General features: G+C 36.4%; 1 protein-coding gene across 1 annotated transcript in view; it reads right to left on the reverse strand.

The window, feature by feature from the left end:
- Positions 1–4,976, reverse strand: part of MDFIC (MyoD family inhibitor domain containing) — a 212,157-nt gene extending 207,181 nt beyond the window's left edge. Inside the window, exon 1 of the mRNA XM_074268248.1 lies at positions 4,872–4,976. The gene's annotated coding sequence lies outside the window, so the exon portion shown is untranslated. The remainder of the gene's footprint in view (positions 1–4,871) is intronic.
- Positions 4,977–10,497: the final 5,521 nt, after the last annotated feature.

Raw genomic sequence — 10,497 nt, forward strand, 5'->3', positions numbered from 1 at the left:
CAGTATGTGCCAATTGCAGGACCTAAACTAACACCTTTCTTGCTTCAAGACCAATTCCTTAACCCTTACACTACTCTACCTATTTTTCTGTTACTTTTTGAAATTCCTTATATACCAAAAAGAAATCCATCTCAAGGATAAAATCAATATATTAGAGGGGTCTTTTCTTTTTTTTTTTTTTTTTTAGCTAAGGCAAGACTGAATATGCAATTTAATGAATGTTTATTAAGCACCTGTTATGTGTTGAACCTAGTAATCCAAGACATTTAAATAGAGCTTTCCCTCCCAACAATCAATGTTATATGTTACATAGCGAAAATAATATCTCCATTTGTCAAGAAAGAAGATGGGGCTCACAGAACTTAAAAGCTTCGCTCATAGTCTCATATTAAATCTTGAAATCAGAAAATTAGTACTATTTATATAATACTTTAAGATTTGAAAGGTACTTAACACATTATCTCATTGACTCCTCATTGCAAATCTGAGACAGATGCTATTATTATCCCTAATTTTCAATTGAGGAAACTGAGGCAGACAAAAATTAAGTGAATTGCCTAGGTCATACAACATGGTAAATGTATGAGATAGGATTTAAATCCAAGTTCACTGTGCCCCTAGAAGACATGACTCCACATCAAAGGCTTTTCCCACTATATTGCATTGTTTGCCCCTTGGTTTTCAAATTAAATTTAATGGTATCTTGAAAAGAGCACTGAATTTCAAGTTAGAGGATGCTGACTCTTCCATTTAATAGTGGTATGATGTTGACCAAGTCAATTAACCTCTCTAGGGATCAGCTTTCTCACCTACAAATTAGAGGTTTGGACTAGATAATCTCTAATCTCTAATGTCTTTTCCATTGTCATATGTGCTCCTGTGATTCCCTTGCACATGGTAAGCATTGAATTATTTTCATTTTCTTGCACTTTTTTATGGTGTCTTTTGTTTTTACATTACCTACATTTACCAGTATGCTCTTTCTCCTCCCCTTTCTAAGTGAGTTGTCAGCTCTAAGAAAATATTTTTAAAGGGGAAAAGCAAATTATTTCTTTAAAACTAACCAAAAAATTAAAAAAGAGTCTATTGTACACAGTGTTTCATACCTATATCTCCCACTTCTGTAAAGAAGAGAGAGGGGAAAGGTTTAGGTATAGAATTCTCATGATAAAACCAATCAAATAACATTTAAATCATTAGATTGCCTTAAGAAAGTAAGAGTTATCCACAATCCTATTTCTTTTCAGAGTCAAGGATATAGCATATTATAGCTGCATTCAAATTTATTTTCCCTTATTTTCCTTAATTGAGAACCAATTCAATGCAACAAATATTTATTAAGCACTTATTATGTGCCAGCATTTAAACTATACAGACTTACTAATGGAATTTGCAGGGCAGAATATTAAAAGCCAAGAACCCAAGGTCAATTATTCAAAAACACAAGCCAATAAGCAAAGAACATATTTCAGTATAAATAGTAAAGATGAAGTATAAAGCAGGCACTGGGCCAGGAGCTGCTTAGATATAATGGGGAAGCTCTGTTGAGTATTGGCAAAAGACAAAATATAATCTGATCATAAATATAGAGTCCTCAGAGGCCATCTAGAATCATTTCATTTTACAGAGAAAACTGAGACCCAGTGAAATGAAGTGATTTGCCCCAAATCATATGACTATACATGTAGTAATCAGCAAAGGTCAGGTAATATAGGTTTTCTGTCTCCAGACTCATTAGTTACAATACAGAACCATTTCCAATCAAAAGCTCATATCCAGAGTGCCAAAGTACTTAATTAAGAAATGCTGACATATATATATATATATATATATAGAGAGAGAGAGAGAGAGAGAGATTTATATATAGATATATATAGATATATAATACACACACACACATATATATATACATAGACACACACACACATATACATATACATGAGTGTGTATGTGTATTGAAGCTAGTTTCACAAGATATAGAAATAACTGATTTCAAAGAGCAATTGGTCAGTGCTATAGTAAGATTAAGGGAGACTTGTGTAGGTCCTCATTGGTAAAGGGGCTATTGGGAAGTATAGTTTTTTCCCAGGTGAAATGAGGAATTGAAGAATCATGGATCATAGAGACAGAAGTTAGATTACCTAAGAATAACCCATGAATTTTGGAACTCTGTGGGACAGATTCATAACTGACTAGTTTTAAGCAAAGAGCACCATTACCCCCCAAATTGAATATAATAATGAGCAGCTGAAGCATTCCTTCTATTGCTAACCTACCTAGAGAAAATATCCTGTCACACTAAGACCATGAAAATTTATTCTCTTTCTTCTTCCTTCCTAATTCTACATCAATTGAATTGGTGTTGCTTACTCTCAGGAGCTTCCTGATCTCCTTAATTCTTACTTATTTTCTGTCTGTATTTTTAGAATGGGTTTTGTCCACAGATTTAAAATTTTTGATTTTTATTTCATGTATAATGAGTGTTTCTAAAAAGGCCACACAATGGAGAAATACAGAGATAAATCTCTGAACAAATAGACTTAACCATGGTCTTATATTCAGAAGCTTTCACTTCCTTTCCCCATTCTCCTTTCCTCTCCCCTCTCTCTCTCTTCTCCTCTCTCTTATTCTTTCTTTCCCTCCCTTTTCCCCTCTCTGTCCTTTTCTCCTTTCTCTTTTGCTTCCCATCTTTTCTCTCCTTCCCCTTCTCTGATTTTTTCTATCTCTCTATGTTTTTCTCTTTTTTTGCCTTTTCTCTTTCCCTGTCTCCCACCAAGAAAAATAGAAAAATCTTGAAGTTTAAATTAGAGATGTATTCCATAAGCAAGAGTTAAGACACCTTCTCAGTCAGTTCTGCTTTCTTTGGCTTGTTACCAAAAATCAACTTCAAAATCATATTACAAAAGATCATAAATGACTCTTAAATTCTTTGTCACTGATATTTAACTAATACTTCATTACAAAGTGTCACCTCTTATCAAATAGGCAATATATTCTTTTCTTCACATTTGCACATTGCCAAGAAGACCCCAGCTTTTAGGAATGCTTTAAATTTTTCAAACACAAATTGATATAAGTGGAACATGTGAATGGTATTTTCTGTCACTTGTTTTTTGTAAAGATAATTTTTTTTAAATTCCCCCCATGTCTTCAGTATCTATCTAAATTTTAGAGACCTAAGAATTATGATCCTCTGTGTATGCTGAGCATAATGCAATGTTTTCTAATATTTGTTTTCTTCACTGTCATTTCCACTTTCTATATAAGCTCATCTGAAATGGTAATATTAGAACCCAATTTTTAATGCTAGAAAATCAATGAATGAACAAACCCAAAATAATCACAAAAGAGGAAATCTTGAAAATTAGAGAAGAAACATGAAATGTGGAAAACAAAAAGGTAAGAGATTTGATTTTTAAAATAAAAAGTCAGGAAAAAACTGACCAAAAAATAAAAAAAGGAATAAAAACAATGAGAATTTAAAATTTTGCCACAATTTTTAAAAATGTGTGATTACACATATACTCAAATTAAATGCCTATAATGGAACATGAAACAGAACTCTTAACCAACCTAATATCAGAAAATTAAATTGAATAAACCATAAATGCTCTCCCAAAGGAAAAACTCATTTATAAGTAACATTAGAAAAATTGTCATATTGAAGTAATCAATTTTACCACTATTCTCCATAAGATTTTACAAATTTATATTCTAAATCAATATTGTTCTTGCCTGCAATATAATATCTTCCTATTTGGCAAGCAGTTTAAGTGGTGGCTAACTAATTTCTTTTTTTAATTTTCTTTTTATCTTCTAGTAATAGTAATTGATCTATATTGGTTAGTTGTGTATAAAATTGTTATAACTGATTTCATTGTAAAAAATTTCCCTTTTGGAGAATGATTTAAGTAGATTAGGATGAAGCTATTTCAATTGAAAGATATATTTTTTTATATTTTTACGTATTTGAAGCATTTTTCTCATTTTTAATCTACTCTTTTTCATTATCATTGAAACTCTGAACTTACAGGTTTTTCTTTTCTTAGATAAAGATAATATCAGAATTTAGGGTTTTTTGGGGGAGGGGGGAGAAGGACAAGACAATTGGAGTAAAGTGACTTACTCAGGGTCACACAGTAAGTATTAAATGTTTAATGCTGGATTTGAAATCAGGTCCTCCAAAATTAGGGCTGTTATTCTATTCATCATGCCATCTAACTACCCTCAAAGTCGTATTTTTAATTGGACATCCTAAAACAAAAAGAGACATAATTTCATAGGATAATTGTGGTGCTCATTCTAAAATAAAAGATTATTATGAAAATGGACATAGCTTAGGAATCAACATCTGTTTCAAAGAATGAAGAAGTAAAGAAATTCTAGAACATAATAAGACCCGCAAAATTAAATAAACATATACTTTGATAATTAGTGATTTTAATATAAAGATGGTCATGTATAAGGATGGGAAAATATATTGGAAAATATTGTTCAAGAGTAAGAATGAGAAAGGCCGTGCAGGAGTCTAAGCAACATGAATACTTTCTTTGAGAAAAGAATCAGAAAATGCTAGACACGGTGAATTCCCAATATCATCATGAAGAATAAAAAGAATAATATTTTAACAGTGAAGAACTTGTTACTGATAAAATATTCATTCTTCAAAAAGCTAATGGTATAGTCATTCCATAAACTTGAGAGAAAAGCCAAAATTATTAAAAGGAGAGATGATCTTGGTCTCTTTCTAAAGATGATCAGAGAAAAAGGAAAAGAACCTATGCTCTAAAATGGCTAAAGCAGTTCTCCTTTGTTGGGGGTTTTTGCCACACCCCTTGTTGCAGTCTCACTGGAAACCGAAAGTTGCTTACCGCGCTTCTAGCTTCCACCAGCCTTCGGACGTCTCCGGCCCCGCTCCGGAGACAGGAGCGGGGAATAAGCAAACAGAGAGCCAACATGTAGCAGAGCTGTTCTTTATTGTCTGCTCCCCAAAATGTCTCCCCGAGCCGTTGCTGTTCCCTACTTTTATACAGAATCTTCTTGGACCCTCCCCGATTCCTCCCTTCGTGGGCGGGGGCCAGCTCCTTTAGCAATGCCTAGCCGTTTTTCTCCTTATATGGCCAAGCAACTCATAGTTCCACACATCTACTGACCGTAGCTCTATTAGTCAACCCAGAACCACATCCTGGAGATGACTGACATTAGGGCGGCTCCCTTCCGCACAGGGGGATCAGTTCCAGGCCCATTACACTCCTTGTGGTAGAAAAGATGGGAATGTCCAATGTGTAAATAAATAAATAAACAAACAAACAAATATATATATATATACACACACATACACACATGTGTGGCTATATATATATTGGTCTCTAGGATGGAATAACCATCTCTATTCATGAGAAAAAGAGGGAAGAAAAAAAAGAAATATGCATAATAATTTTGCCATGTATTTGAAAGGAATAATAAGTTATATATAGTAGATTTGTAGTTTTTTATATAATTTTTGTGACCCTGAGCAAGTCACTTTACTCCAATTGTCTTGTCCTTCTCCCCCCTCCCCCAAAAAACCCTAAATTCTGATATTATCTTTATCTAAGAAAAGAAAAACCTGTAAGTTCAGAGTTTCAATGATTTGTCCAGAATCACACAACTCTTAAATATTTTTATATTTTTACATATTTGAAGCATTTTTCTCATTTTTATCTACTCTTTTTGTCCAGAATCACACAACTCTTAAATATTTCCAGCTGGATTTGAATGCAGTTCTTCCATTATTTCAGCACTATACCACATTGCTGCCCTGTATAATAATTATTAAATGTTCTAAAACTACAGAAGAGAAAGAAGGCTTTACAGAATTAATGGCCATTTTGCATTTTTCTTTGTTTCATAGGTTGTCCTAACCAAATAATTTCTCTCCAAGTAGCTAGTCTCCTGGTGATGAGTTTCTCTATACTTAGCTCATTCTTGTAAAATTGAATTTCAAATCCATGACCCCTTCTGTTAAGTGCACTAATTCTATCAGTTTATTCATTTGCTCAGAGTTAGCAAAAAGGTCAAATTATTTCAAACCACTTCACTCAACTTTCAAAAATCATCACATCCAGGAAGATTCTTTGAATGTGAGCTCTAAATAAGCTCTAATATATTCAACTAGTTTATTTCAATATTTCCAAGGAATAGACATATTATTTTCCACTCCCTCATTAGCATGTTTTTGTGGGAAAACTTTAGTGATATGAAGGCCAGCCAATGGCTAAACTCTTCCCATAAGAATAATTAGGGCAAATTCCTCCTTCAGAGTCTAAAATAACTCCTTCCATTAGGAGTTGCACAGTTGGACCCAGAAGCCCCAATTTCAACAAACAGATAGTATTAAAAATGTTTTTGAATGAGTTGAAATGTTATGCCTATAACCAGTTTATTACAGTAAAATGGCTGACTTTGGTGTAGTCTGTATCACAACATAATTATTCACATAGCCTTAGGACATAGTTTCAATAACATGACAATTTATACTCATCAATGAGAAGATCCTTTTTAAATTTTTTTTTCAAAACTTTTTTTTTGTCCCCTATTTATTGACCACATGCTTAGAATCATCTAAGATTATATCCATTCATTTCATGAGTGCCAGGGATATTTGTGGTAAAGTATGACACAGTTTTCTGAGGGTAATTATTTGTAAAAACAATTTTTTTATTATTCCATTTTAGAAAAAAACAAAAACAATAAACAAAATCTTACTTAAAAAAAACTTGTTTGTTCTTCAGTCTTTTCAGTCATGTTTACCGCTTTGTGACTCCATTTGGGATTTTCTTGGCAAGATATTAAAGTGGTTTGTCATTTCCTTTTCCAGTTCTTTTTATAGGTGAGGAACTGAGGCAAACAGGGTGAAATGACTTGCCTAGGGACATACAGCTAGTAAGCATTTGAGACCAGATTTGAATTTACAAAGATGAAACTTCCTGACTGCAGGTTATGTATTCATCTACCTTTCCCATGATTGAAAAATAAAGTTGAAATATAATCTCTCCCAAATCAGTTTATTGCGAAGGTCTGGTCTAGCTCCTCTTGTCAGGATAAGCAAAAGTCCTTGCCCCACGTGTGGACGCCAAATGTAGCGAGCTGTGGTCTCCAGAAGCTGCTGGATCGCTCTCTGGGAGGAGATCTGCTGTGTCTACTCAAATCCTTAAGACAGATTCTTCTTCCTGTAGTGAACCGTTGTCTCCAGGCAGTTGCTGTTAACTCTTGTCCTTAGAAGTGACTTCCCTTCCTGCAGAGAGCCCCGTCAGGCCTGATGTAATGCAGAGAGTCTTCCTTCTTGAATCCTGGCTCTGAATCTCCTCCAGCTCTTATCCTTCTCCAGGCCGATCTGCCCTTTGCGCCCAATGCTGTCTCTTTTTATCCTCCCAGAGAATGGGCGTGGGATAATGCAAGGGCTTCTGGGAAGAACCACCCCAGCCAATGAGCTTGCCCCCTCTATCAAGTCAACCTGAGTTCTCACCTTGTAATTGTCCAGAAAACCTGAATTCTCACCTTGTCACCATCCAGACAACCTGAGTTCTCACTTAGTAATCCTAACATCTCCCCCTTTCTTTTGATTTAGAACATAGGACAGTCATGACCTTGAAACATAAATCCATCAATATGGGAAGTATTACAGATAATTACATAAATTACATAAGCACATAGTAACATAGTAACATAACACATGCTAGAAGTATATAACATAATCATAAATTGAAAATTTATAAATGTCCATAAGTCCATTGTCCATTAGTCTCATCTTGTGTGAGGAAGTCCAATGATTCCTGCTGGTTTTAACGTTCTTTAACAGTCTTCTTATTATCCATGCTCTTTCAGTGTCAGATGTTTCTTAGATCTTCTCCTTTATTTTGAGGCCTTTCTCTTTTTCTGTCTCTCTCTGATGGACAAGGCGAATATGACTTGTTGGCACCCATCTGATTCCTTCTCCTGCTGAAGAAATACAAGCAAACCCTCTCCCCCAGGCAGTTAACCTATCTGGTCCCTTCCATTCACCACTTTCTGGATCTCTCCACATCACCTGGCGATTATCTAAGGACAGTGGAGATGCTCTCACTGGACACTGCCCTTCTGGTGGGTTTAAAAGGCCTGTATTCTCCCCAAGTGTAATCCATTTTTGCAATCTGATTGCCTTTTGGCTGACTGATTGGGTAATCCCTTTCTGCCATGTGATTGCTTTTCTGCTGGTTGATTAAATCAGAGTCCTGGCCTTCTAAAGGTTCTTTGGGTGTAACATCAGCTGCCATCATACCCCACGTCTTTTTTGCCTGGGGCCCTGGACCTGGGCCCCTCATCCCATTTCCCTGAATTATTCTACACTCTGATGCCCAATGGAGTCCTCTGTTGCATTTTGGACATGGGGTTTTAGGTCTTCTCTCACCCTGTCTTCTCACTGTATCTCCATACCTACACTGAGCTCTTAGATGTCCAATTTTTCCACATTGAAAACATCTCCGAGTTTCTCTAGAAGTCCCTTGCCAGGAGGGACCCTGTCTTTCCACATTCATCATTGTCCGGGTGTAAAAAGCATTTGTTCCCACTGTAGCACAGCGTCTTATGATCTCCTCTAAAGGAGCATCTTTGTCTAATCCCCATATAATTCTTTTGCAAATCTCATTGGCATTTTCCTTAGCCAGATGTCTGGTCATTATTTCTGTAGCTGAATTTTCTCCAATAGTTCTTTTGACAGCAGTTTGCAAACGTCCCACAAAATCTGCAAAAGGTTCATTGGGACCTTGCTGTATTTTAGTGAAAGCCTCTCCACGATCTTTCTGTCCAGGAAGGACACCCCAAGCTTTTATTGCAGCCTTTGCAATTTGTTCATATATTGTCATGGTATAATCAGTCTGTTCTGAATTCTCTCCATACCGACCTTCACCAGCCAAGTGCTCAAAAGTGAATTGTGTGTTAACTCCTATTTCCAAATTGCATCTGACTTGAATTTTACATAATTCATGAAATTCCGCAAGCCATAATAAATTTTCTCCAGGTTCCAGACATGTCCTTGCTATGGATTTCCAATCATTCGGGGTTAGGACTTCATAAGACAAACCATCTAGTAACATTTTGACATAAGCTGATGTAGCCCCATAAAGGGTACAACCTTTTTTCAAATCCTTAATTTTATTCAAATCTAAAGGTGCATATCTTCTCCTTTTTTTACCTACAGAGTCAGTATTTTCAATCACAGGATATGCATGTATAAAATCACTTATATCCTGTCCTTCTGCTCTTAGCTTTAACCAATGCTTTTTCTAATCTTGTCATAGGCTTAGGCTTCTTCACAGGCAATTCTGTTTGTGTTTCTGCCTCTTCCCCTCTTTCTTCCTCCATCTCTGAAGGTGGGGTTGATGTGGGCCTGTCAATAATCTGTTCTCTAGGCAGGGTTGAAGCTTCTTCAAGAGAATCATACCATAATTCCTCATTTAAATCCTCTTGCTCTAGGGAAAGATCTTGATCTTTCCTTTTTTCCTCACACTTCCTCCTCTGTTCATTTTTAGAACTTTTCCTTCTCCTACAACTTGCTTGGTAGTTTAAGGCTAATTGAACTATGTTGTAGATATAAAATACTTCTGCAGAAATTGAACGAGGCCCATTTTTTGCTTGAAATTCTTTCATTTCATATCCCACTAGCTTCCATTTATCTACATCTATCTTTTCTTCCTCTAAGAACCAAGGGGATGTGCGTCTTAATGCAGCCAAGAGTTTAGCAATCTGTACCCAGGTTACAAGTAAACTCTGCTCCTCAATTATGTTGATTATACTCTCTATAGTACCACTCCTGAATGGGGGTGGAGCTGAGGTTGCTTCTGGGGCTGGGGATGAGTCGGCTGAGGTCCAGGGATTGAATATAGCTAACATCTGCCCCATTTCAGCTATAAGAGATTCCTGGTTTAGCCCTTAACAAGTTAAGTTCCTTATTTATCTAGTAGCACACTCACTTAATCTTTAACAAAGTTTCCTCTTTACTCACGGTTCTGGGTCAGAGAGACTGAGATCTGGATGGGAGGCTTTTCTACTGGAATCAGGACTGTGTCTGTCCCTGTTCGGGCGCCAAATTGCGAAGGTCTGGTCTAGCTCCTCTTGTCAGGATAAGCAAAAGTCCTTGCCCCACGTGTGGACGCCAAATGTAGCGAGCTGTGGTCTCCAGAAGCTGCTGGATCGCTCTCTGGGAGGAGATCTGCTGTGTCTACTCAAATCCTTAAGACAGATTCTTCTTCCTGTAGTGAACCGTTGTCTCCAGGCAGTTGCTGTTAACTCTTGTCCTTAGAAGTGACTTCCCTTCCTGCAGAGAGCCCCGTCAGGCCTGATGTAATGCAGAGAGTCTTCCTTCTTGAATCCTGGCTCTGAATCTCCTCCAGCTCTTATCCTTCTCCAGGCCGATCTGCCCTTTGCGCCCAATGCTGTCTCTTTTTATCCTCCCAGAGAATGGGCGTGGGATAATGCAAG

Source organism: Sminthopsis crassicaudata, chromosome 5, assembly GCF_048593235.1.
Source record: "Sminthopsis crassicaudata isolate SCR6 chromosome 5, ASM4859323v1, whole genome shotgun sequence".
NCBI classification, from domain to species: domain Eukaryota; kingdom Metazoa; phylum Chordata; class Mammalia; order Dasyuromorphia; family Dasyuridae; genus Sminthopsis; species Sminthopsis crassicaudata.